Source organism: Mirounga leonina, unplaced genomic scaffold (genome assembly GCF_011800145.1).
Source record: "Mirounga leonina isolate KUSES-001 unplaced genomic scaffold, KU_Mleo_1.0 Mir_200, whole genome shotgun sequence".
NCBI classification, from domain to species: Eukaryota; Metazoa; Chordata; class Mammalia; order Carnivora; family Phocidae; genus Mirounga; species Mirounga leonina.
This window is the reverse complement of record NW_023270503.1, coordinates 4,187,046-4,212,197: the sequence shown is the minus strand read 5'-3', so window position 1 is coordinate 4,212,197 and position 25,152 is coordinate 4,187,046. Positions and strand designations below refer to the sequence as shown.

At 40.0% G+C, this 25,152-nt stretch overlaps 1 protein-coding gene and 2 pseudogenes across 3 annotated transcripts in view; 1 reads left to right on the top strand and 2 right to left on the bottom strand.

Moving 5' to 3' along the window:
• The window catches only part of TAOK1 (TAO kinase 1), a 158,164-nt gene that overhangs the window by 22,773 nt on the left and 110,239 nt on the right, over positions 1 to 25,152 (top strand). Inside the window, exon 1 of one of the 3 annotated variants that reach the window (XM_035027670.1) lies at positions 18,004 to 18,043. The exons of the other annotated variants lie outside the window; for them this stretch is intronic. The gene's annotated coding sequence lies outside the window, so the exon portion shown is untranslated. Of the gene's footprint in view, positions 1 to 18,003; positions 18,044 to 25,152 lie in introns of those variants that run through there. 3 annotated transcript variants of the gene reach the window in all.
• LOC118025119 lies at positions 34 to 20,648 on the bottom strand (annotated as a pseudogene).
• Positions 6,161 to 6,281, bottom strand: LOC118025372 (annotated as a pseudogene).

Sequence of the window (25,152 nt, the reverse complement as noted above, 5' to 3'; positions counted from 1 at the left end):
TGGTTTGAAGAGCAACTGCAGCATATGCAACACTGGCAGTGGTGTCTCTGAGGTGGTGGAACTATTTTACATTAACCAATTCAAGACTACACGAGATAGGTATCATCTAACATCAGGATATGGCTGCAGGGTTTTGTGAACTATTTCTATTTGTAACTTTAGGAAACTGATGTTTTTCCTGGGTCATTTTAATATTACTAGAGTAACCGATAATAAGGACAATAATATACACAACCTCCAACTAAAATCCTGTTGTAGTGAAGTGGTACAACATTAGAAAACTTCAAAACTTCAAAACAGCAGCTCTTTTTGGATTACCCCCAAAGTGTATCTGCACTCTTCTTCAAATGGGCCTCTGTCTCAGGCATCAGATTCACCTTCACTACATCTGAGATTCCATTCTGTCCCAAGATGCAGGGAAAACAGAGGAAAGCATCATCTTTTATTCCATAGAGACCCTTAATCATGGTAAAAATTGGATGCACCCACCAAAGAAGATTCTTCATTATACTTTCTGCCAAATCTGCCACAGTCATGTGGCCCAGGATGTGTAGTCTTTCAGTTTGATCACCTCATAGGCACTGTCGACTACCTGTTTGTGAACCTCTTTCCACCGTTGCTTATCTGTATCAGTGCCAAAGTCAGGGCACAGATTTTTCTGGGGAGACACCAGCAACATTTACTCCCTACAGGTACACTAGAGTTTCCATGCTCCCCAGGTACCGACCCATTACAGTTAATGAGTGAACTCCCAGCCTTTCCCCCATTAGGTAATGGAATTAGACTGAATCCAGATTGCAACCACTTCCAATAAAAAGGTATTTTGGGAAAGCTGCTTATCTTCCAAGCCGTATGTCACGATATCTACTGGATTGGAAACAACAAGCAACTTGCAGTTTAGGCTGTATTTTACAGTATTAAGAATGATGAATTTAAAGATGTTCCCTTTATGCTGGGCCAAATTAAGATGGCTTTCTCTGTCTTGCTGACATGCCCCAACTGTGATAATAACCAGCTTGGAGTTTGCAGTCATGTTATGGTCTTTGCCAGAGACAATTTTTGGTATAAGGTAAAGGCTGCCATGTTGGAGAGCCATCATATCTCCCTTCAGTTTGTCTTCCATGACATCCACAAGAGCAAGTTCATCTCCAAGTCCTTCATTAAGAGACTGATAGCATGGGCCGTGCCAACAGCACCAGCCCCAACAACTGTAATTTAATCCTGGGGGGTATAGTCTTCTTTATAAAGATTCTGAGGGGCGCCTGGGTGGCTCAGTTGGTTAAGCGACTGCCTTCAGCTCAGGTCATGGTCCTGGAGTCCTGGGATTGAGTCCCACATCGGGCTCCCGGCTCGGCGGGGAGCCTGCTTCTCCCTCTGACCCTCTCCCCTCTCATGCTGTTTCTCTCTCTCTCTCTCGAATAAATAAATAAAATAAAATCTTTAAAAAAAAAAAAAAGATTCTGAATCCGTTGATCCTTGAGAGTTGCCATATTGGATTTAGAACCATATGGAATCGGGGTACATGTCTGGCAGGCAGGTGGGCCGGCGGGCAGCATTGGATTCAGACTTGGTGGCAGCAGCTTTGGTACCCTGCCATTTGTTATTTAGAATTGTTTGATTTCCAAATATTTAGGAATACTCCTCTAATTTAATTTCTAATTCTGTGGGTCAGAGAATGCACTGTAATTATTTCTATTTGTTGAGACTTGTTTTATGGCCCAGTGTATGGTCTAGTTTGGAACATTGGTTAATGTTCCATAAGCACTTGAATGGAATGTGTATTCTTTGTTGGATGGAGTGCTTTATAAATGTGAATTAGGTCAAGTTATTTGAGTGTTAAGTTTCTGTATACCTATTGATTTTCTGTACCTGTTTGCTCAATTATAGAGTAATGTTGAAATATCAACCATAATTTGTCTTTTTCTTTTCAGTTTTGTCAGTTTTTCTTCATGTATTTTGAAGTTTTATTAGGTACATACGTATTTAGAATTGTATATTTTTATTTTTTAATTTTTAAAAAATTTTTAAAGATTTTATTTATTTGAGGGAGAGAGAGAGGGCATGAGTAAGAAGGGTGCACAGGGAGAGGGAGAAGCAAGACTCCCTGCTGAGCAGGGAGCCCAGCGCAGGGCTCTGTCCCAGGACTCCGAGATCATGATCTTAGCCGAAGGCAGATGCTTAACCAACTGATCCACCTAGGTGCTCAAGATTATTGTATATTCTTGAACTGTCCTTTTCTCATTTTGAAATAATCCCTTTTCATCTTTGGTAACACTTCATCATTCTTTAAACAATTGTGTCGGGGCGCCTGGGTGGCTCAGTCGTTAAGCATCTGCCTTTGGCTCAGGTCATGATCGCAGGGTCCTGGGATTGAGCCCCGCATCAGGCTCCCTGCTCAGCGGGAAGCCTGCTTCTCCCTCTCCCATTCCCCCTGCTTGTGTTCCTTCTCTCGCTTTGTCTCTCTCTGTCAAATAAATAAATAAAATCTTTAAAAAAAAAAACAAACCCCAATTGTGTTAAAATTACGTAAAATGAACCGTTTTAACAATTTTAAAGTATATAGTTCAGTGGCATTACATGCACTCAGTGTTGTGTAACCATTGCCATCATTCATCTCTAGAACTTTTTTTTACCATCCAAAACAGACTCTGTGTTCATTAAAGAACAGCTCCAATCCCATCCCCACCTTCCCTGGGCCTGGTAACCTCTGTTGTTTCTGTCTCTATGAATTTGCATTTTCTAGGTAGCTAATATAAGTGGAGTCATACAGTATTTGTTCTTTTGTGTCTGGGCTTACTTAGCATAATGTTTTCATGGCTCATCTGTATAGTTGCATATCTTAGAATTTCATTCCTTTTTAAAAGGTTGAAAAGGAATGTGTGTGTGTATCTCACGTGTTCATTTGTTTATTCATCTATTTTTTCAAATATTTATTTGAGAGAGAGAGAGAGAGAGAGATGGGGGAGGGGCAGAAGAAGAGGGAGAGAGAATCTCAAGCAGACTCTACATTGAGTGCAGAGCCCAGGTGGGGCTCAGTCCTATGACCCTGAGATCATGACCTGAGCCGAAATCAAGAGTCGGATGCTCAACCAACTGAGCTCTCCAGGTGCCCCTGTTTATTCATTTTTTGATAGACTTTGGGTTGTTTCTACCTTTTGGCTATTGTGAATATTGCTGCTGTGAATAATGGTATACACGTAATCTCTTTGAGCACCTGCTTTCAATTTTGGGTATGTACTCCTGTATTCTTTTTTTTTTTTGAAAGATTTTATTTATTTTTTTTGAGAAAGAGAGAGAGATAGCAAGAGGGAGAGCACGAGCAGAGAGGCGAGAAGAGGGAGAAGCAGGCTCTTCACTCAGCAGGGAGCTGGATGCGGGGCTCCATCCCAGGACCCTGGGATCATGACCTGAGCTGAAGGCAGATGCTTAACCGAGCCACCCAGGCGCCCTGACTTTAACATTTCTTTTTTTTTTTTTTTTTAAGAATTTTCTTTCTTTTTTTTTTTTTTAGATTTTATTTATTTATTTGAGAGAGAGAGAATGAGAGAGAGAGCACGAGAGGGAAGAGGGTCAGAGGGAGAAGCAGGCTCCCCGCTGAGCAGAGAGCCCAACGTGGGGCTCGATCCCAGGATCCTGGGATCATGACCTGAGCCGAAGGCAGTTGCTCAACCGACTGAGCCACCCAGGCACCCCTGTGTGTGAATTTGTGTATATATTTAGTTCTGTGCAGTTTTATCACATGTGTAGATTCCTATGACAGCTACCACAGTCAATACAGAATAATTCCATCACAAGGATCACTTGTGCTACCCTTATTGTCACAGCTGCCTCTCTCCCTTACCCTCCCGAACCCCTAGAAATCACTTGTGTTCTTCATCTCTACAATTTTGACATTTAGGGAGTGTGTGAAATAAGTTTTTTTTCACTTAGCATGATTTGCTTGAGATTCATCTAAGTTGTTAAATGTACCAGTGGTTTGTTCTTATTGCAAAGTAGTTGTTTATGGTATGTATGTACCATGTTTTGTTTAACCATTTACCTACTAAAAGCTATTTGGGTATTTCCCAGTTTTTTGTTACTACAAATGAAGTACAGGCATACAAATGGTGTAGGTTTTTGTGTGAACGTAAGTTTTGCTATCTGGAATAAATATCCAAGAATTCAGTTGTTGGGTTATATACCACACACATGTTTAGTTTTGTAAGAAACTGCCATACTTTTCTATAGTGTCTGTAACAGTTTACATTTTTACTAGTGAGGGGAGCCTGGCTGGCTCATTCGGTTGAGGGTTGGACTCTTGGTTTCAGCTCAGGTCATGATCTCAGTATTGTGGGATTGAACCCTGCACTGGGCTCCACGCTGGGCATGGAGTCTGCTTGAGATTCTCTCTCTGCCTCTCCCTTTGCCCCTTCCCCTCCCTCGCATTTGTGCTCTGTTTCTCTCTCTCTCTCAAATAAGTAATACCTTTACATTTCTACTAACGATATGTGAGTAATCTAGTTTTTTCATATCTTCACTAGCCTTTTTTTTTTAATTGTGGGAAATATATGTAGCATAAAATTTACCATTTTAGCCATTTTTAAGTGTATAGTTCTGTGCGGGGCGTCTGGGTGGCTCTGTCAGTTAGCTGTCTGCCTTCAGCTCAGGTCATGATCCCAGGGTCCTAGATTGAGCCTTGAGTGAGGCTCCCTGCTCAGCAGGGAGCCTGCTTCTCCCTCTCCTGCTTCCCCTGCTTGTTCTCTCCTTCTCTCTCTCTCTCTCTGTGTCAAATAAAGAAAATCTTTAAAAAAAAAAGTATGGTTCTGTGGCATTAAGTACATTGACATTGTTGTGCAACCTTCTCTACCATCCATTTCTAAAACTTTTTATCTTTCCCCAGTTAAAATTCTGTATCAATTACACACTTATTCCTCATTCCGTGCCCCTCCCAGGCCCTGGGAATTAAATAGTATTTGAAAGGAATCATACATATTTGGCCTTTAGTGACTAGCTTATTTCATAGCATTTGGTGTTATAATTTTTTTTTATTTTAGCCATTCTGATAGGTGTGTAGAATCACCTTCGATTTTATTTTATTTATTTATTTTTTAAAAAGATTTTATATATTTATTTGACAGAGTGGGACACAGCGAGAGAGGGAACACAAGCAAGGGGGGTAGGAGAGGGGGAAGCAGGCTTCCCGCTGAGCAGGGAGCCCGATGTGGGGCTTGATCCCAGGACCCTGGGGTCATGACCTGAGCTGAAGGCAGATGCCCAACGACTGAGCCACCCAGGCGCCCCTCACCTTCAATTTTAAAGTATATTTTTTACCGTATATGATAGTTTAGGTTGACAGTTTTTTTAGTATATGAAAGATGTCATGCCATTATGTTTTTGACTTGCACAATTTCAGATGAGAATTCAGCAGTCATTCTTATTTTTGTTTCTCTGTAGGAGACATGTCTTTTTTTCTCTGACTAGTCTTAAGACTTTTTTTATTATTGATTTTTTTTTTTTTAATTTTATTTATTTATTTGGCAGAGAGAGAGAGAGAGAGTGAGAGCAGGAACACAAGCAGGGGGAGTGGGAGAGGGGGAAGCAAGCTTCCCGCTGAGCAGGGAGCCCGATGCGGGGCTCGATCCCAGGACCCCGAGATCATGACCTGAGCCGAAGGCAGACGCTTAACCAACTGAGCCACCCAGGTGCCCGGTTAGTTCTTATTTTCATGTCTTCATATTAATGGATCTTTTAAAAATTTATGTGTTTTCTTCAGTGTCACATATGCTATTAATCCCATCTAGTATATTTTTACATTTCTGAATTGTATTTTTCATCCTTTGAAGTTCCATTTTGTTCTGTTTTGGTTTTTTTCCTCTTTTCTCTCCTCATTATGTATATGTTATTATTTAAATGCTTATAGGTATTTAGAAAAACTAATTTAATGCCCTTTTCTGCTAATTTCTCTTTCATTCTAAGGTCTATTTTTGTTGATCAGTTTTTCTGCCAGTTATGGATAACATTTCCTGGGATTTTTGGTAGTCTTTCTTTTTTAATTTGCATTTTTTAAAAGATTTTATTTTTAAGTAATCTTTACACCCAATATGGGACTTGAACTTACAACTCTGAGATCAAGAATCGCATGCTCCACTGACTGAGCCAGCCAGGCACCCATGCATTTAAAAAAAATTTTTTTTTTTTTTTATGGATGGCTTCGTGAATTTGCATGACATCCTTGCACAGAAACCATGCTAATATTCTCCGTATCGTTGTAATTTTAGTACATGTGCTGCTGAAGCCAGCACTTTTTGGTATGTCTTTTAATTTTTGATTGAGCTGAGTATGTTGTCACTTTTTTCTTTTTATGCTGAATTTTTTGTCTATTTTTAAAGAATGTTAAACTTTGTTCTGATGGGCAGTTACTTGTGGATCAGGTTAATCCCTTCAGGGTTGTTTTTAAGCTTCACTAAGGTAAATTTAGAGTAGTCTTTATACTAGGGCTAATTTAGCTTTACTATTTTTTTTTTTTTTTTTTTTTTTTTAAATCAAGGATGACCTTTTATTTCTGACTTGAGGGACCTAAGGAAGGAGCATGAGGAATTAACATAGGGAAGAGTTTGAACTTCTGAGAGGTGAGCAGGGGAGACAGCAAGAAGATATTTAGGTATAAGACCTCTTAGATGGTGGCATAAATTTGGAAGACATTCACATATACAAGATACGTAGAGCCATAGAGACATATAATTTGACACTATAATTCTACTTAATTTAGCTTTACTATTAAGTTATAACCCTTTTGGGGGTCTCTACTGAGTGCCATAAGTCTTCAACAAGGACCCTCCATTGTGGTTGAGTTCGAACTCAGACATCTTCCAGCCTGTGTGACTTCTGGGAGTTTAGCTGCCTGGTAGTTGTTCTTTGCCTGGCCTTATCAGAGTTTCACCCTGTGCATGTGGAACTTAATTCAGCAAAATATTGGAAGGCATCCCCTAAACAGTTCTGGAATTTTTTCTCTAGAAAGTCCACTTTCTCTATTTCGGTTGGCTTGGCTCTCCTAAACTCTTGGTCTTCTTAGCTCAGAGAGTGCTATGCTTTACTTGGAATCCCTTTGCCTGTGCTGCATTCTGGAAAGTGTTTTTAGGTAGAAAGCCAGTAACCATAGAACTTACCTTGTTTTACTTCTCTCAGAGGTTATGGTCATGTGTTGCCTCTTGTTCAGTGCCTAAAAAGGAATTTTATATTTTCCCAGTTCTTCAGGTCTTATGACAGGAAAATAAATCCTGTCCCATTTACTCTATCATTGCTCAGAAGCAGAAGTTGATCCCAAATTTGCATATACCAATTCTCAAAAACAATTTGATTGGTTTAAATTTTTTCATAATATTATAGCCAATATTGTGATATTATCTTTTTTTTTTTTTTTTAAGTTTATTTATTTAGGTAGTCTCTACACTCAACTTGGGGCTTGAACTTAAAACCCTGAGACTAAAAGTCGTGTGCTTCTCTGACTGAGCCAGCCAGGTGCCCCTGGTGATGCTATTCTTTTTTTTTTTTTTTTTAAGATTTTATTTATTCGACAGAGCATACAAGCAGGGGGAGTGGTAGGCAGAGGGAGAAGCAGGCTGTCCACTGAGCAGGGAGCCCGATGTGGGGCTTGATCCCAGGACCCTGGGATCATGACCCGAGCTCAAGGCAGACACTTAACCAACTGAGCCACCCAGGCGCCCTGGAGATACTATTCTTGATTGAATTGTGACAGCACGTACTTGACATATTTCTACTCCTTGCCTTTTGGAAGAGTTAGTGGGGTCAGTGGAAGAATATAATCCATACAGAAATAAGTGCAGAATATGGAATAAAATAGCTGCAAAGTGGCATGGGGATTTTTTTTTTTTTAACAATATTTTGGTGTGTTAGTGGAATTGATAAGAATTTACACACAAGGGAATAATTGAAGTAGATTTGGAATGGTGGATAAGATTTATAGGCAAAGATGGTGGGATAGCATTCCAAGTGGAGAAGACAGCGCTAGTATATGTGATGCCATTGGTGAGAAATAAGCTCAGAAATGTTGATTGGACCCAAATCGGGAGAACCCTGAAAAGTCTCCCTAGAGAAGAGTGTAATAGTGGGAAGTTGTGGGTAATTTAAGATTTTTGAGCAGGAGGATTGAGTTATACTTTCGAGGTGATTTAGAGATCTTAAATGCGTCAGGGGTGCTGTATCCATTAGAGTCTTTGCTGGCAGAAAAGTAACATTGTCTTAAGGAGAAAAGAAACTTATTGTAAGGCTACTAATTTGCTCATAGACATAAAAGGAAGGTTGGAGAGTCAGTCTGGGAGTTCCTGGGATGTTGATAACAGGAATGAATTGACATTTTTGTTTGTTTTTTGAGAGGGAGAGAGCATAAGCAGGTGCTTGGAGGGTAGGAACAAGAGGGAGCTGGAGAGAGAATCTTTTTTTTTTTTTTTCCAAAGATTTTATTTATTTATTTGAGAGAGAGAATGAGATAGAGAGAGCATGAGAGGGGGGAGGGTCAGAGGGAGAAGCAGACTCCCTGCCGAACAGGGAGCCCGATGCGGGACTCGATCCCGGGACTCCAGGATCATGACCTGAGCCAAAAGCAATCGCCTAACCAACTGAGCCACCCAGGCACCCCCGGAGAGAGAATCTTAAGCAGGCTCGACACCCAGCGTAGAGCCCCATGTGGGGCTTGATCTCACAACCCTTGCTTGAGCCAGGAAACCAAGAGTTGGACACTTAATCAACTGAGCCACCCAGGCGCCCCATGAATTGACAGTCTAAACAGGCCACCGGAATAAATTAGTGGCACCCATTTCCCCCCCAAACTTGTCTCATTTTGCTCAGGATTTAGGATCCTTGAGAACAGAGAGTGGGATTGGCTTAGTAGGGTTCATGTCCAATCATCTATGAGGGCAGAACTAGGGCTATTTATTTATTTATTATTTTTAAAATCTTATTTTTTTAAAATAATCTCTACACACTATGGGGCTCAAACTCAACAACCCCAGGATTAAGAGTCACATGCTCTACTAACTGAGCCAGTTAGGTGCCCCAGAACTAGGCATATTTATACATAGTCCTATCTAGGTAGAGGAGAGGTAATTTCCCAGAAGGAAATCAGTTCCTTTACTAAAAAGTGGGGGTAGGGGTGCCTGGGTGGCTCAGTTGTTAAGTGTCTGCCTTCGGCTCAGGTCATGATCCCGTCCTGGGATCGAGCCCTGCATCGGGGTCTCTGCTCTGCAGGAAGTCTGCTTCTCCCTCTCCCACTCCCCCTGCTTGTGTTCCCTCTCTCGCTGTGTCTCTCTCTGTCAAATAAATAAAATCTTAAAAAAAAAAAAAAAGTGGGGGTAGATTCTGGGAAGCCAGTAAACAACTATAGATGTACATCATAATGGATTAAGGGGGAAAGACTAGAGATTTAAATGCTTGTTTTGGGGGCACCTGGGTGGCTCAGTCAGTTAAGTGTCTGCCTTTCGCTCAGGGTCCTGGGATCGAGCCCCGTGTTGGGCTCCCTGTTCAGCCGGAAATCTTTTTCCTCTCCCTCTGCCCCTCCCCCCTGCTTGTGCTTGTGCTCTCTCTCAAATAAGTAAAATCTTGAAAAAAAAAAAAAAGTGGGAGGTTTTTTTCTCTAGAACAGACAAGAGGTTTTGATGTGAAAAACACATCACAGTGAAAAACACTGTGAAGATAGAATCTGTAAAATTTAGTAGCAAATTCTTCTTGCTCATTCAAGTACACATGATTCTAAAGTGCCTAGGTGATAGTAAGCAAATTACTTAACTTTTTTCAACCTCAGATATAATTTGGGTTGATAATTACTTTAGGACAGTTGTGAGAATTCAATGAAATAAGTAAAATGCCTGGACTATATAGTAAGAATTCAGTGTTAAGCAGAAAAACAGGGAGGATTTCTTTTGATTGTGTTGGTTGGGAGGTGCTTTATTTTGTTACCTTTGAATACTTAGAATTTAATGCCTTTCTGTTAGGGAATGTTATACAGATAGAAAGGAAGCATTCTGGATTAGACATTAGTTTTAGATTTAGAGTTTTTAAAGTAAGCCTTTTATTTTAATTTAATTTTATTTTATAGTTTTAGATTTACAGAAAAATTAGTACAGAGAGTTCTCATGTACTTTTTACCCAGCTTGCTCTGTTAATTTTTTTTTTTTTTTAAGATTTTCTTTATTTATTTGACAGAGAGAGAGGGAGAGCACAAGTAGGCAGAGAGGCAAGCAGAGGGTGAGGGAGAAGCAGGCTCCCCGCAGAGCAGGGAGCCCGATGCGGGGCTCGATCCCAGGACCCTGGGATCATGACCTGAGCCGAAGGCAGACGCTTAACGACTAAGCCACCCAGGCGCCCCTGTTAATGTTTTATATAACAGTGGATATATTTGTTGAAATTACGAAGTTCATATTGATATAAAACTATTAACTAAATTACTGACTTTATTCAGATTTATCCAGATTTTTCCACTGATGTCCTTTTTCCTATTCCAGGATCCAGTTCAGGACATTACCTTGCATTTAGTAAATTTAGATTTTTTTTTTTTTTAAAGATTTAACTTATTTATTTGACAGAAAGAGACACAGCGAGAGAGGGAACACAAGCAGGGGAGTGGGAGAGGGAGAAGCAGGCTTCCTGCAGAGCAGGGAGCCGGATGTGGGGCTCGATTCCAGGACCCTGGGATCGTGACCTGAGCCGAAGGCAGCCGCTTAATGACTGAGCCACCCAGGTGCCCCAGTAAATTTAGATTTTTAATTCTAGTTCTGTTAGTAAGTGTGACCTTAGGCAACCACTCAACCTTTCAGGCCCTGATCCATAATGTAAATATTGACTTAAAGGATATCTAAGGTACCTTTTATAATTCTGTTCTGAGTCTGTTATGTCACACAGTAGGCTCAATTTTTATTTTGAAAGGGATTCTAAGATTAATCAATATGCTAGATTTTGTTGACAGTAAAAAAATTCATTTTTTATCTTGTAACTGTACTTTAAGTATTAAAGGAAAACTATGCATTGTGATTTGGGAAAACTCACAAGAGCTTTTTCTTCTCTTTGAAGAAAAAATGACAAAAAGGCAGGGTTTGTTGTGTTTTGACTCATTTTCTCTGCAAATATTAGTTCACAGATTATCTATTGTGTAATGATTGAAAGGAAAGTCATAAAATATGTGTATTGTTAAATTGTTTTTTTTTTGTGGGGGAATATTAGAGAGGACACAAAGCTTAGAAATGTAACTTAAAGGTGGATCTTACTATAGTGGAATATATAATGGAGATAATTGAGAGCAGATATGTCCTAAATAATCCAAGTAGTTTATATTTTGTTTATTAGTGCTTCTCAGGTTTGGGCATAATTTGATGTAGGTTAAATTGTTTATATTTTAAATTGTTGCCTCTTTTCACTTCCAAACTAGGTTAAGGAGAATATCCTATTAGATATAATCTCCAGAGAGTTTTATTTTATCCCTCAGACTCTCCTATTCAAAAATGTTGAATACAACCTACCAGTAGTCTTGGCTTACAAATAATTGTAGTAGGTTCAATTAAATGACTTCATTACTCTTAAGGACTTTGAAGGGTAATGTTTGACCACTGTATTATACATTTTCATAAATTATATTTAGTAATTGCATAAATTTGTTATGCTAATCTAGCAACTTCAACCTTTGGTTTACAAAAAAAAAGTTTATGAAAAATTGTAGATATATAGGTTTGATGAGGGGCCAGAGGTATGCATTTTAAAAATACAGTAGGCAGGGGCGCCTGGGTGGCTCAGATGGTTAAGCGTCTGCCTTCGGCTCAGGTCATGATCCTGGAGTCCCGGGATTGAGTCCCGCATCGGGCTCCCTGCTCGGCAGGGAGTCTGCTTCTCCTCCCTCTGACCCTCCTCCCTCTCCTGCTCTCTGTCTCTCGTTCTCTCTCTCTCAAATAAATAAATAAAATCTTAAAAAAAAAAATACAGTAGGCAGTTTTTACACAGGTAGCTGTAGACCATACTTGAAAAAAAACATAATTGTACATAAAATCTTTTTATTTACATCACAATTCTTGTATTAAAACCTTATTTTTCATTGTTTACCTGATTTCTATATTCACTCTGATATTTCTTGAATGCCTACTATCAGAGTTACTGTGTTAGGTACATCAGATTCAAAGATTAGTAAGATAGCCTCTGCCTTTAAGGAACTACCTACTAGTAGGATGAGATAGATTGGTAAACAGTTCAGAACAGTGAGATGACATGAGTGTTAATTGAGTATAAGCAGACCTTATAGAAGCATTACACACACACACACACACACAAAAGCAGTTAATTGTGCCTGGAAAGAATTGGGTTGGGAAAAGTTTCCCAGTGGAGATGATAACCAGAGATTGAAGAAAGAGGAGTTTAGACAACATCAAAATAAAAAGCTTCTGCAAGGTGAAGGAAACAATCAAAAAACTAAATGGCAGCCTACTGAATGGGAGAAGATATTTGCAAATGACATATCTGATAAAGAGTATCCAAAAATATATAAAGAACTGATATAACTAAACACCCAAAAAGCAATCCAATTCAAAAATGGGCAGAAGAGGGGTGCCTGGCTGGCTCAGTTGGTAGAGCATGTGACTCTTGATCTCAGGGTCATGAGTTCAAGCCCCAGCTTGGCATAGAGCTTACAAAAAGAGAGAGAGAGAAAAGAAATAATGGGTAGAAGACATGAACAGACATTTCTCCAAAGAAGACATACAGATGGCCAACAGACACATGAAAAGATGCTTCATCAACATCACTTATCATCAGGGAACTGCAAATCAAAACTACAATGAGATACCACCTCATACCTGTCAGTATGGCTAAAATCAAAAAGGCAAGAAATAACAAGTGTTGTCAAGGGTGTGGATTAAGAAGAACCCTTGTGCACTATTGGTGGGAATGCAAACTGGTACAGCTACTGTGAAAAGCAGTATGGAGGTTCCTCAAAAGGTTAAAAATAGGGTGCCTGGCTGGTTCAGCTAGAGGAGTGTACAACTCTTGATCTCGGGCTCAAGCCCCATGTTGGGTGTATAGGTTACTTAAGTAAATAAAACTTCAAAATAAAAATAGAATTACCCTATGATCCAGTAATTGCACTACTGGGTATTTACTCTTAAAATACAAAAACAAATTCAGTGGGCTACATGCACCCCTATATTTATTGCAGCATGGAAGCAGCCCATGTGTCCATTGATAGATGAACGGATAAAAAAGAGGTGGTATATATATACAGTGGAATATTATTCAGCTATAAAATGGAATGAAATCTTGCCATTTGCAACAACATAGATGGAGCTAGAGAGTATAATGCTAAGTGAAATAAGTCAGAGAAAGACAAATACCATATGATATTACTTGTGGAATTTAAGAAACATGCAAAGGAAAAAAAAAAAGAATGAGGGAGATAAACTAAGAAACAGACTCTTAACTATAGTGAACAAGCTGAGGGTTACCAGAGGGGAGGTGGGTGTGGGGATTTAAGGAGTATACTTATGATAAGCACTGAGTAAGGTATGGAATTGTTGAATATTGTACACCTGAAACTACTATAACACTGTGTGTTAACTATACTGGAATTAAAATAAAAACCTTAAAAAAGAAAAATAAGAAAATAAAGCAAGTAGAGGAGTTTGGCATGAAGTGCTTACTGGTTATGAGCAGTATGTTCTCTACACATATTTGACCCTTACAAAACCTCCATGACATAGATACTACCATTTCCCCTATTGTAGAGTTGGGAAAGCTGAGGTCAGAGAGATTAAATTGCTTCCAGTTAACTGCCAAAAGTTAGTATGTTGGCAGATCCAGTTTTGGGACATAGACAATATAATTCTAGAACCTGTGTTTTTAGTTACTGTTTGTTCAAGGTCTGTGGTAAAAGGAGCATGACAATAAACTGAGAGGCCTGGGGCGCCTGGGTGGCTCAGTTGGTTGGGCGACTGCTTTCGGCTCAGGTCATGATCCTGGAGTCTCGGGACTCCCGCATCGGACTCCCTGCTCGGCAGGGAGTCTGCTTCTCCCTCTGACCCTCCCCGCTCTCATGCTCTCTCTCTCATTCTCTCTCTCTGATAGATAAATAAAATCTTTAAGAAAAAAAAACAACTGAGAGGCCTGTTATCAGAGCACAGGAAGTTGCAGTTGAGGCTAAAGAGGTAGGTAGGTAGGGTCAGATCAATTCCTTAAATGTTATGTTAATGATTTTTGTTTCAACTGAGATACAGTGTAAAGGCATTGAACACCTAGAGGGAATGACATAATCAGATTTGCATTTTGAAAGGTCATTCTTGTCGTAGTAGATTGGATTTGAGAAGGGCCAAGAGTGGATGCAATGATAAGATTTAGGAAGTTGTTATAGTAAGGTAGCCGAGTGAGCTATGGTAGTATCCTGGATGGAGTAAGGAGGGGATTGTGGAGATGTAGTAAAGTGCATCAATTTGAGAAAGTTTTAGGAGGACAAATCTATAAGACGTGATGATGGATTGGGTTATGAGTGAGGGAAAGGGAGTTGTCAAAAAATAACTCTTAGGTTTCTGAATTGCTGAATTGGATATATTAGGTTGGTTCACTTTGTTTTATATAGGGGACACACACAAAAGGAAGATTAGTTTAAGTGATGAGATTATGTTGAGTTAGAAGTGCCTTTGAGATATTGAAATGGAGATGTCAAATACATAGTTTTATAATGCCTTTGAACTACTATGTAGTAAATAAATGGGCTGTCCATTCTTCTGTCTGTAATAACATAGCTGATTGGTAATTTTACAGGGCTTTATCACAGCTGTTACCTCTTGAATTACTGTTAATAAAAAAGAATGTAAATAGAGTTTGGCTTTCAGTTATTAGAGCTAATATAAGATGTGAAAAGATTTTTCAATCTAGAAAGCAGTTAAGACAGGTATGTTAGGACAGTTCTCCTTTGCAGAATGGCAGAACTAAGAATATACGCTGCAAAATGACTAGGTTAAAAGAGGGCCAAAAAGGCTAATCTAAATCTAAAATAACAACTTAAAGAGCTATCTATTTATTTGAGAGAGAGTGCATGCACACAAGTAGGGGAAGGGGCTGAGGGGGAGGAAGAGAAAGAATTCAAGCAGACTCTGTGCTGAGCTGGATGTGGGGATCGATCTCACAACTCTGAGATCATGACCTGAGCCGAAACCAAGAGTCAGATGTTTAACCAGTTGAGCCATCCAGGCGCCCCTAAGAATAATCTGTTTTGGGGCGCCTGGGTGGCTCGGTTGGGCGACTGCCTTCAGCTCAGGTCATGATCCTGGAGTCCCGGGATCGAGTCCCGCATCGGGCTCCCTGCTCAGCGAGGAGCCTGCTTCTCCCTCTGACCCTCCCCCCTCTCATGTACTCTCTCTCATTCTCGCTCTCTCAAATAAATAAATAAATCTTTAAAAAAAAAAAAAATAATCTGTTTTGAATATTGAAGTTAAATATTCCTTTCCTTTTGTTAATAAAGGAATTATTCTTGGCTAACGTAAACTAGAGTTATCCAAGTTACAATTGGTGTACAGTGGGAATAGTTATACCAGAAGCAAAATGTTTTTTCTTTATTTCTTCATCATATTCATTCGATGCTGCACTGCTAAATCACCAGAACATTACTTTATACATTGGACATATTGGATATTTTAACTATTGTCTTTATATTTTCTTGAAAAACAGAAGATATTATGACCAGTATTTCTTTAAACATTACATTTTGTTTATTGAGCTTTGATCAGTAGTTTCCTTTTTTTTTTTTTTTTAAGATGTTATTTATTTGGCAAAGAGACAGCCAGCTAGAGAGGGAACACAAGCAGGGGGAGTGGGAGAGGGAGAAGCAGGCTTCCCACAGAGCAAGGACCTATCCCAGGACCCTGGGATCATGACCTGAGCCAAAGGCAGACGCTTAACGACTGAGCCACCCAGGCGCCCCAGTAGTTTCCCTTTATCAGAAAATGTTGACATTCTTGAAAGTATTGTGATACTGAACTAACAAGACTAAACTTTTGATGAAGATTTTATGTCTTCTAGGTATTATAATACTGATATTTGTGTTACTGATATTTTTTAAAAGATTCTATGTAAAAAATAATGAATTTATTTTTAAGTAATCTCTACACCCAACATGGGACTTGAACTTACAATCCTGAGATCAAGCGTTGCATGCTCCACCAACTGAGCCAGCCAGCCAGATGTCCTTGTGTTACTGGTATTTTAAAGTTCTCTGGAAAAAAATAGTTTTAAAAGTAATTTATGTGTAAATGTAGAACATTTGGAAGATAAAAGCCATCACTGATTTTACCACTTAGAAGATATCACTGTTTTGGTGTATTTCCTTTACTATTGCTTCTGTGTATTTTTAATGTATAGACATTGTATAGCATAATAGTTAAGAGTGGAGATTCTAGGGGCACCTGGGTGGCTCAGTTGGTTAAGCCTTCGGCTCAGGTCATGATCCCGGGGTCCTGGGATCAAGCCCCACATCGGGCTCCTTGCTCAGCGGGGAGTCTGCTGCTCCCTCTGCCCCTTTCCCTGCTTGTGCTTGCTCTCTCTAATAAAATCTTAAAAAAAAAAAGAAAGAAATGGAGATTCTAGAATTAAATCCTTTCAGTTCAGATTTTTGTTCCACCACTTAGTAGCTATGTGATTTTTTTAAAAAGATTTTATTTATTTGAGCATCAGTAAGAGGGAGAAGCAGACTCCCTGCTGAGCAGTGAACCCGATGTGGGGCTCAATCCCATGATCCTGGGATCATGACCTGAGCCGAAGGCAAATGCCTAAAGGACTGAGCCACCCATGGGCCCCTTAGCTATGTGATTTTATAGCAAATCACTTAATTTCTCTGAATCTTGAGTTTCAAAATCTGTAATATGGGGATAATAAAAGTAAATAGTACTATTTGCTGTGTGCCAGGTACTTTACTAAGTGAAAAATCTGAATCCTCATAACATCTCTACTTAAGAGCTACTTAATAGTGCCTTTAAGAGAATAAATTAAGGGGGCGCCTAGGTGCCTCAGTCAGTTGAGCATCTGGCTCTTGATTTCCACTCAGGTTGTGATCTTGGTTCCTAAGATTGAGCCTTGCCTTGGGCTCTATGCTCAGCACGGAGTCTGCTTGTTCCTCTCCCTCTGCTCGTGCGCTCTCTAAAATAAATAAAATCTTGGGGCGCCTGGGTGGCTCAGTTGGTTAAGCGACTGCCTTCAGCTCAGGTCATGATCCCAGGGTCCTGGGATCGAGCCCCGCATCGGGCTCCCTGCTCCGCGGGACGCCTGCTTCTCCCTCTCCCGCTCCCCCTGCTTGTGTTCCCTCTCTCGCTGTGTCTCTCTCTGTCAAATAAATAAATAAAATCTAAAAAAAAAAAAATAATAAAATAAAATAAATAAAATCTTAAAGAAAAAAAAGAATAAATTAGGGGTGCCTGGATGGCACAGTCAGTTGTGGGACCAACTCTTGTTTTTTTTTTGTTTTTCCAGTTCTTGTTTTTAGCTCAGGTCCTGATCTCAGTGTTGTGAGATTAAGCCCCGCATCGGGCTCCTCACTTAGTGAGGAATCTGCTTGAGATTCTCTCTCCCTCTCCTCTGCCCCTCCCACTCCGTGCTCTCTCTCTCAAATCTTAAAAAAAGAATAAATTAGATAATGGATATAATGTACTTATTATAGTGCTTATGATATAATAAATATTATAAATATTTATAAGTATAAATAAATATTATTTATATATTTAAAAAATTGCATTTGTACAACTTTTATTGTGGCCACATTTCCATGCCATTAATATTCTTTGAAACAAGAATTTTTAAAATGGCTTACAGAAATTTGTCAGATGGATTCATTTACTCATGTCTCTAGTGATAGACCTTTATTTATTTTTTATTTTTTAAAGATTTTATTTATTTATTTGACACAGAGAGACAGCCAGAGAGGGAGAAGCAGGCTTCCCGCTGAGCAGGGAGCCCAATGCAGGGCTCGATCCCAGGACCCTCGGATCATGACCTGAGCAGAAGGCAGATGCTTAACGACTGAGCCACCCAGGTGCCCCAGTGATAGACCTTTAGATTATTTCTAGCTGTTTTGCTCTTATAAGTAATGCTGTTATGAACATACTTGTTATAATTATTTTTTTAGTTCCTAGAGGTAGAGCTGAGTCAAAGGGCAGGAGGGTTTTTATATTGATGCCTAGCCCAGCCCAGCATTGCTTTCCAGAAATGCGAATCAGTGTACATTCTTATTTCTCATACATTTTTTAAAAAAGATTTTAATTATTAGAGAGAGTGCGAGCCTGGGGAGGGGGCCATGGGAGAGGGAGAGAATCTCAAGTAAACTCCAGGTGGGGCACAGACTGGAGGTGGGACTCCATTCCACAACCCTGCCATCATGACCTAAGCCGAAACCAAGAGTTAGATGCTCAACTGACTGAGCCACCAGGCATCCCTGTCATACATTCTTACATATGTACCTTTGAGAGTCCTAGGTTTGACCATTAAATCCCTGAAATTTCAATTTCAGAAAAAAACATTTCGGGGCGCCTGGGTGGCTCAGTCGTTAAGCGTCTGCCTTCGGCTCAGGTCGTGATCTCAGGGTCCTGGGATCGAGCCCCACGTCGGGCTCCCTGCTCCACGGGAAGCCTGCTTCTCCCTCTCCCACTCCCCCTGCTTGTGTTCCCTCTCTCACTGCCTCTCTCTGTCAAATAAATAAATAAAATCTTAAAAAAAAAAAAAAGAAAGAAAGAAAAAGAAAGAAAAAAACATTTCTTTTTTTTTTTTTTAAGATTTATTTATTTATTTGACAGAGAGAGACAGCGAGAGGGAACACAAGCAGGGGGCAATGGGAGAGGGAGAAGCAGGCTTCCCACTGAGCAGGGAGCCTGACACGGGGCTCAATCCCAGGACCCTGGGATCACAAGCTGGGCCGGAGGCAGACGCCCAGTGACTGAGCCACCCAGGCACCCCAAAACCATTTGTTTTCATGTCTGTTTGTATTGGTTTGATTTTATTGGTGTTACAGTATAAGCTTGCTTGAGAATTGCCTATTTTTTTGTTGTTGTTTTTTTTAATTTGCTTGAGCCCTTTTTAAATATCCTTTATATTCACATAAACTAGTTGGAAATATTTTTAGCAGTTTGAAGTTTGTCTTAATTTTCAGCAGTGTTTTGGGAAAACTTAATGTTTTAAAATTTACATAGGTATTAACTGTTCTTTTTTGTTGGGGTTTATTTTTATCTTTAGTTCTTTTTTAAGATTTTATTTTAGAGAAAGAGAATGCACAAGTTGGGGTGGGGGGTAAAGGGAGAGGGAGAGGATCTCGAGGCTCTGTGCTGCAATTCGAAATTTGTTCTAATTTTATTTATTGAATATTCTCTTGGATATACCACCTTTATGCGAATTCAAAGTAAAATTGGTTGGATCTTTCTTCTTTTGCTGTTTTTCCTTATTATTAGGGTTTTTCCTACCTTTCTGCTTTAAAGTTTAAAAGTAATCATCAATAAAATTACCACGTTTTATTTATTTATTTATTAACTTTGAAAAGATTTTATTTCAGAGAGAGCGAGCAAGCGTGCGCAAGCATGAGTGGGGGAGGGGCAGAGGGAGAAGTAGACTCCCCGCTGAGCAGGGAGCGGGGGCTAGATCCCAGGACCCCGGGAACATGACCTGAGCCAAAGGCAGATGCTTCACCAACTGAGCCACCCAGGTGCCCCAAATTACCATGTTTAAATTATAATTCGATGTAATACTTTCTCATTCTTTCAATGGGCTTTAGTTATTAAACTGTTGGACTTCTAGGTTGTTTCCAGTTTTCCCCCTTCCCCAACTTTTAATTTTTAAAATTTTATTATTTTTGTCCTTTAGACATTTTAATGGCAAGGAAATGGTATAGAATAACTGCCAAATCACATAAATTAACTTCTTTGTTAACGTTTGTGATCCCAGAAAGAACACTCTTATTGGTCAGTTTAAACTGTGTGGGAGTTTACATAAGTTACTGTCTGGGCTCATGACTGAGTGGTTGGTAGACCCATCTTTCCGTGGTTCAGAGAAAAGGGCAGCTTCCCTATTTGGCACACTTAAGATCTTCTATCTCAGGGAGTGGCCTCTGGTCTTGGTCTTGAGTGATAGAGATACTCTTGTAAGGGTTAGTCTGTTTCCCTTGGTGACCTCTGACAGCTCTCCCAGGTCGGATTGCACCCAGTCCAGTTTGTCCAACACATTCTCTTCAAATTTTGCCTGCTATTTGAAACAAGAAAAAATCTTAGGTGGAATAATTAATGCAAGTCTATTATTCTGTAAAGGCTCCACACAGGAAGCCTCATCTGCCCAAAGAAGTCCAGAGCACACTTGTTGACAAACTTGCCTTTTTTAAAAACATCACTGCAGATCTTTCTCTTTAAGCAGCAGAGCATAAGCTTTTTTTTTTTTTTTTAAGATTTTAAAGTAATCTCTACACCAAACGTGAGGCTCAAACTTAAACTCTGAGATCAGCAGTCATATGTTCCACAGACCGAGCCCTACTAGGAGCCCCTGGAGCATGAACTCTTTGTTCGGTTTTTCACACTGAGCTCCATATTGATGGGCTGCAACTTTAAGCACAGAACTTTTACCTCCTGTACTTTTGGATCCTCCAGAGTGGGCAGCTTTGGCATGATAGTGGTAGCCTTGACCTGTAGGAGGCACCCTGGCCTTGTTGTCCTTACCTCCTTTTTATTTTGAGAAATATAAAATTGATTGGAAAGTTGCTAGACTTGTATAATGAATACCCATTGTACTCCGAAGATTCACCAGTTGTTAACATATATAACATATAACTATTGCTGTATTACGTAGACACCCACTTGATATCCCCTAAAGTGTTTGAGTTAATTGCAGACATGACTGTAAATACTGAAGCACGTGTTACCTGAGAACAAGGACATTGTCTCACTAAACACAATAAAAGTGCCACAGTTAGGAAATTTAACAATACAATACTCTTATCAGATATACAGTGTATATTCAGATTATTCCAGTTTGTCACAATGTCTTTTTAAAGATCTATTTATTTATTTATTAGAGAGTGTGAGAGCACGTGCAAGCTTGAGTACAGGGGGTGGGGGGAGGGGTAGAGGGCGAGAGAATCCCAAGCAGACTCCCCGCTGAGCATGGAGCCGGACGATCTCACAACCCTGAGATCATGATCTGAGCGGAAATCAAGAGTCAGACGCTTGATTGACTGAACTGACTGAACCACCCAAGTGCCCCAGTAATGTCTTTTAAAGATGGATTTTTCCCCCCCAATTCAGGACCGTACATGGCATTTAATTGTCATATTAAGGTAGGAAATGTTGGGGTTTGGAGCCGATGACCAAGAAAGAATTCTTGAGATGTCTTCGGTGCAAAAAGATGTTTTTGTTTTTGTTTTTTTAAAAGATTTTTTTTTAGGGCGCCTGGGTGGCTCAGTTGGTTAAGCGACTGCCTTCGGCTCAGGTCATGATCCTGGAGTCCCGGGATCGAGTCCCGCATCAGGCTCCCTGCTCGGCAGGGAGTCTGCTTCTCCCTCCGACCCTCCTCCCTCTCATGCTCTTTGTCTCTCATTCTCTCTGTCTCAAATAAATAAATAAAATCTTTAAAAAAAAAAAAAAGATTTTTTTTTATTTGAGAGAGCATGAGCAGGGGGAGGGGCCAACAGATAGGGAGAAGCAGACTTCCCCCTGGGCTTCCCATAGCAGGGAGCCCAAAGTGTGGCTCGATCCTAGGACCCCCAAGATCATGACCTGAGCTGAAGACAGACCCTTAACTACTGAGCCACCTAGGGGTCCCTAAAAAGTTGGTTTTATTAAAGCACAGGGACTGGACCTGTGGGCGCAAAGAGCTGTGCTGGGGTCATGAGGACTGGCCGATTATATACTTCCAAGTTGGGAGGGGGTTAGGAATAGCATATGTCTCTAAGGAATTTTGGAAGCGGGGTTTCCAGGACCTTGAGATGGCTAGCTCTTGTTAGGAAAAGGCTATTTATTACTGTCTAATAAAACCTTTGTCATGAGACCCTTCAGATATATATTTGTGGGCCACATGCTTGGGGAATGATTGCCAACATATATCTTGGGTGGGGGATAGAGATAAAGGAAGTTTCCAAAGGAATTTTTATATGTTAAAGAAGACTTACAGGATCTTGGGGGTTGGGCTAAGATTGCCTTTTGCCCTTAGCGAAGTATTAACATGGAGGCAGCTGAGCTTCTAGAGGAATGTCACTCTGCCTGTGTCAAGGACTTGTCAGTGGGTTGTAGGTAGTAACGAAATTTAATTTTTCTTTTGCCTTTGCTTCCCACATCAATATTTCTTTAGTGTTCTTTAACCTCTAGAACATTTCCCTGGTCTTTTTTGTCTTTCATAATATTCTGAAGAATTCAGGTTAATTGTTTTGCAACTAATTTCTATTTTGACAGAAAATCATCTTCATGAGATTTTCAAATTTGTTAGTGTGGAATTCTAGATATCTAAATAGTTTGATAGTCTTTTTTCTTCTCCCCAAATCTTGACCCAGTAATAGTTTTAGAAGAATGTTTTCCAGTGTATTCAAGGAATTTTGAAAAATTTAAATGAAAATCTTTCTCCTTTGCAAAGTTGTAACACTTGTAGATTTTGAGTTAAAAACTTAAAAAATTCCTGCTTCATTCCTACCTTGCATTTAAGTTTCTAGCACTTTGAAGAATCATGCAATTCTCTTTTTTATTTGCATTGTAAAAATTCATATAAACTGCATTCATTGAAAGAATAAACTAGAAAGTACTGATCAGGAAAATGAAAAAAATAAGTCTATAAATCCTCACACTCACATATAACAGCTATTAACATTTTGATGTCTTCCTTTCCATACTTGAGGGAATGAAAGTGTATGTGTAAGAGAGACATTAAAAGAATTTTGTGGGGCACCTGGGTGGCGCAGTTGGTTAAGAACCTGCATCTATCTGCCTTGGGCTCAGGTCATGATCCTGGTCAGGCTCCCTGCTCATCAGGGAGTCTGCTTCTCCCACTCCTCCTGCTCTCCCCGCCCCTCGTGTCCTCTCTCTCTCTCTTGCTCTCTTAAATCAATCAATCTTTTTTTTTTTTTTTACATTTATTTATTTATTTGAGAGAGAGAGAATGAGAGAGAGAGAGAGCATGAGACCAGGGAGGGTCAGAGGGAGAAGCAGACTCCCTGACGAGCAGGGAGCCCGATGCGGGACTCGATCCAGGGACTCCAGGATCATGACCTGAGCCGAAGGCAGTCGCTTAACCAACTGAGTCACCCAGGCGCCCTAAATCAATCAATCTTAAAAAAATAAAAATAAAAGAATTTTGTATTGGGTGCCTGGCTGGCTCAATTGGTAGAGCATTCAACTCTTGATCTTGTGGTTTTAACTTCAGCCCCATGTTGGATATAGAGATTATTTAAAATCTTAAAAAAAAAAGAATTTTGTATTATAACACTGTGCTGATCTTATTAAAGGGAAACAACTGGAAAGAGGCTCATTTTATCAATCCGCATTTAGATTCTTACCAAGTACTGTAAATCTTAATGGTCATATGAATTACTTTTCTAGTTCTCAGAATCTTTGTTTGTGGGGATGGGGAACATTAGAAATGTGAGTGCTTGTGGAAAGTTGCAAAAATATTAAACTGTTGGAACTCAGTTTCATGTAAATGCTTTGGCCAGAAAATGAATTTTTCTTACTCTAATATTTAAGATTTGTTTGTTTTTTTTGAGATTTTATTTATTTATTTGACAGAGAGAGACACAGCAAGAGAGGGAACACAAGCAGGGCGAGTGGGAGAGGGAGAAGCAGGCCTCCCATGGAGCAGGGAGCCCAATGTGGCGCTTGATCCCAGGACCATTCGAAAAATACAAAATAGACAGTGTAAAGTCTCCCTGTCATTTTTGTGTCTCAGGCTCTTGAGTCCCTTCCTCAGATGCTGGCCACCAGTGCTATCAGTTTCCAATCATCTTCCCAGAGATAGTTTTGTTTTTGTTTTTAAAGATTTTATTTATTTATTTGACAGAGCGAGACAGCGAGAGAGGGAACACAAGCAGGCAGAGTGGGAGAGGGAGAAGCAGGCTTCCCGCGGAGCAGGGAGCCCCATGTGGGGCTCTATCCCAGGACCATGACCTGAGCCAAAGGCAGACGCTTAACAACTGAACCACCCAGGCACCCCCCAGAGATAGTTTTTATGTGTACAAGACAATTTGTATATGTCACAAAATACTTTTGAAATGACCTGATTATTTTAGTCTGATTCCCTTTAATAGTACTAACATTTATACAGTCATACCTTAGAGAATACTGTGGGCTTGGTTCCAGATCACCACAGTGAAGTGAGTATTGCAATAAAATGAGTAAAATGAAATTTTTAGCTTCCATGTGTATATACAAATTATGTTTACACTATATTGTAGTTTGTTAAGTGTGCAATAGTATTATGTCTAAAAAATGTACATACCTTAATTTAAAAATACCTTATTGCTAAAAAATGCTAACCATTATCTGAGCTTTCAGTATATTGTAATCTTTTTGCTCTTGGAGGGTCTTGCCTTGATGTTGATCGAGGGTGGCTATAACTGATCAGGGTGGTGGTTGCTGAAGGTTGGGGGGGGGTGCTGTGACATTTTCCTAAAATAAGACAACAGTGAAGTTTGCCACATTGATGGACTCTTCCTTTCACAAATGATTTCCCTGTTACATGCTGTTTGATAGCATTGTATCCAGAGTAGAAATTTTTCAGAATTAGAGTCAGTTTTGTCAAACCTTGCTGCTCCTTTATCAGCTGTGTCTGTGGAATATATTAAATCCTTCGTTGTCATTTCAGCAGTCCTCTCAGCATCAATAGGAGTAGATTCCATCTCAAGAAACCATTTTCTTTGTTCAGCCATAAGAAAGCAAAGCCTTGAGATGCCTGAGTGGCTCATTTGGTTAAGCATCTGCCTTTGGCTCAGGTCATGATCCCAGGGTCCTGGGATCGAGTTCCATATCGGGCTCCTTGCTCTTCAGGGAGCCTGCTTCTCCCTCTGCCTGCCGCTCCCCCTGCTTGTGCGCTCTCTTTCACTATCTCTCTGTTAAAAAAAATAAATAGGGGCACCTGGGTGGCTTAGTTGGTTGGGCAGCTGCTTTCCACTTAGGTCATGATCTCAGGGTC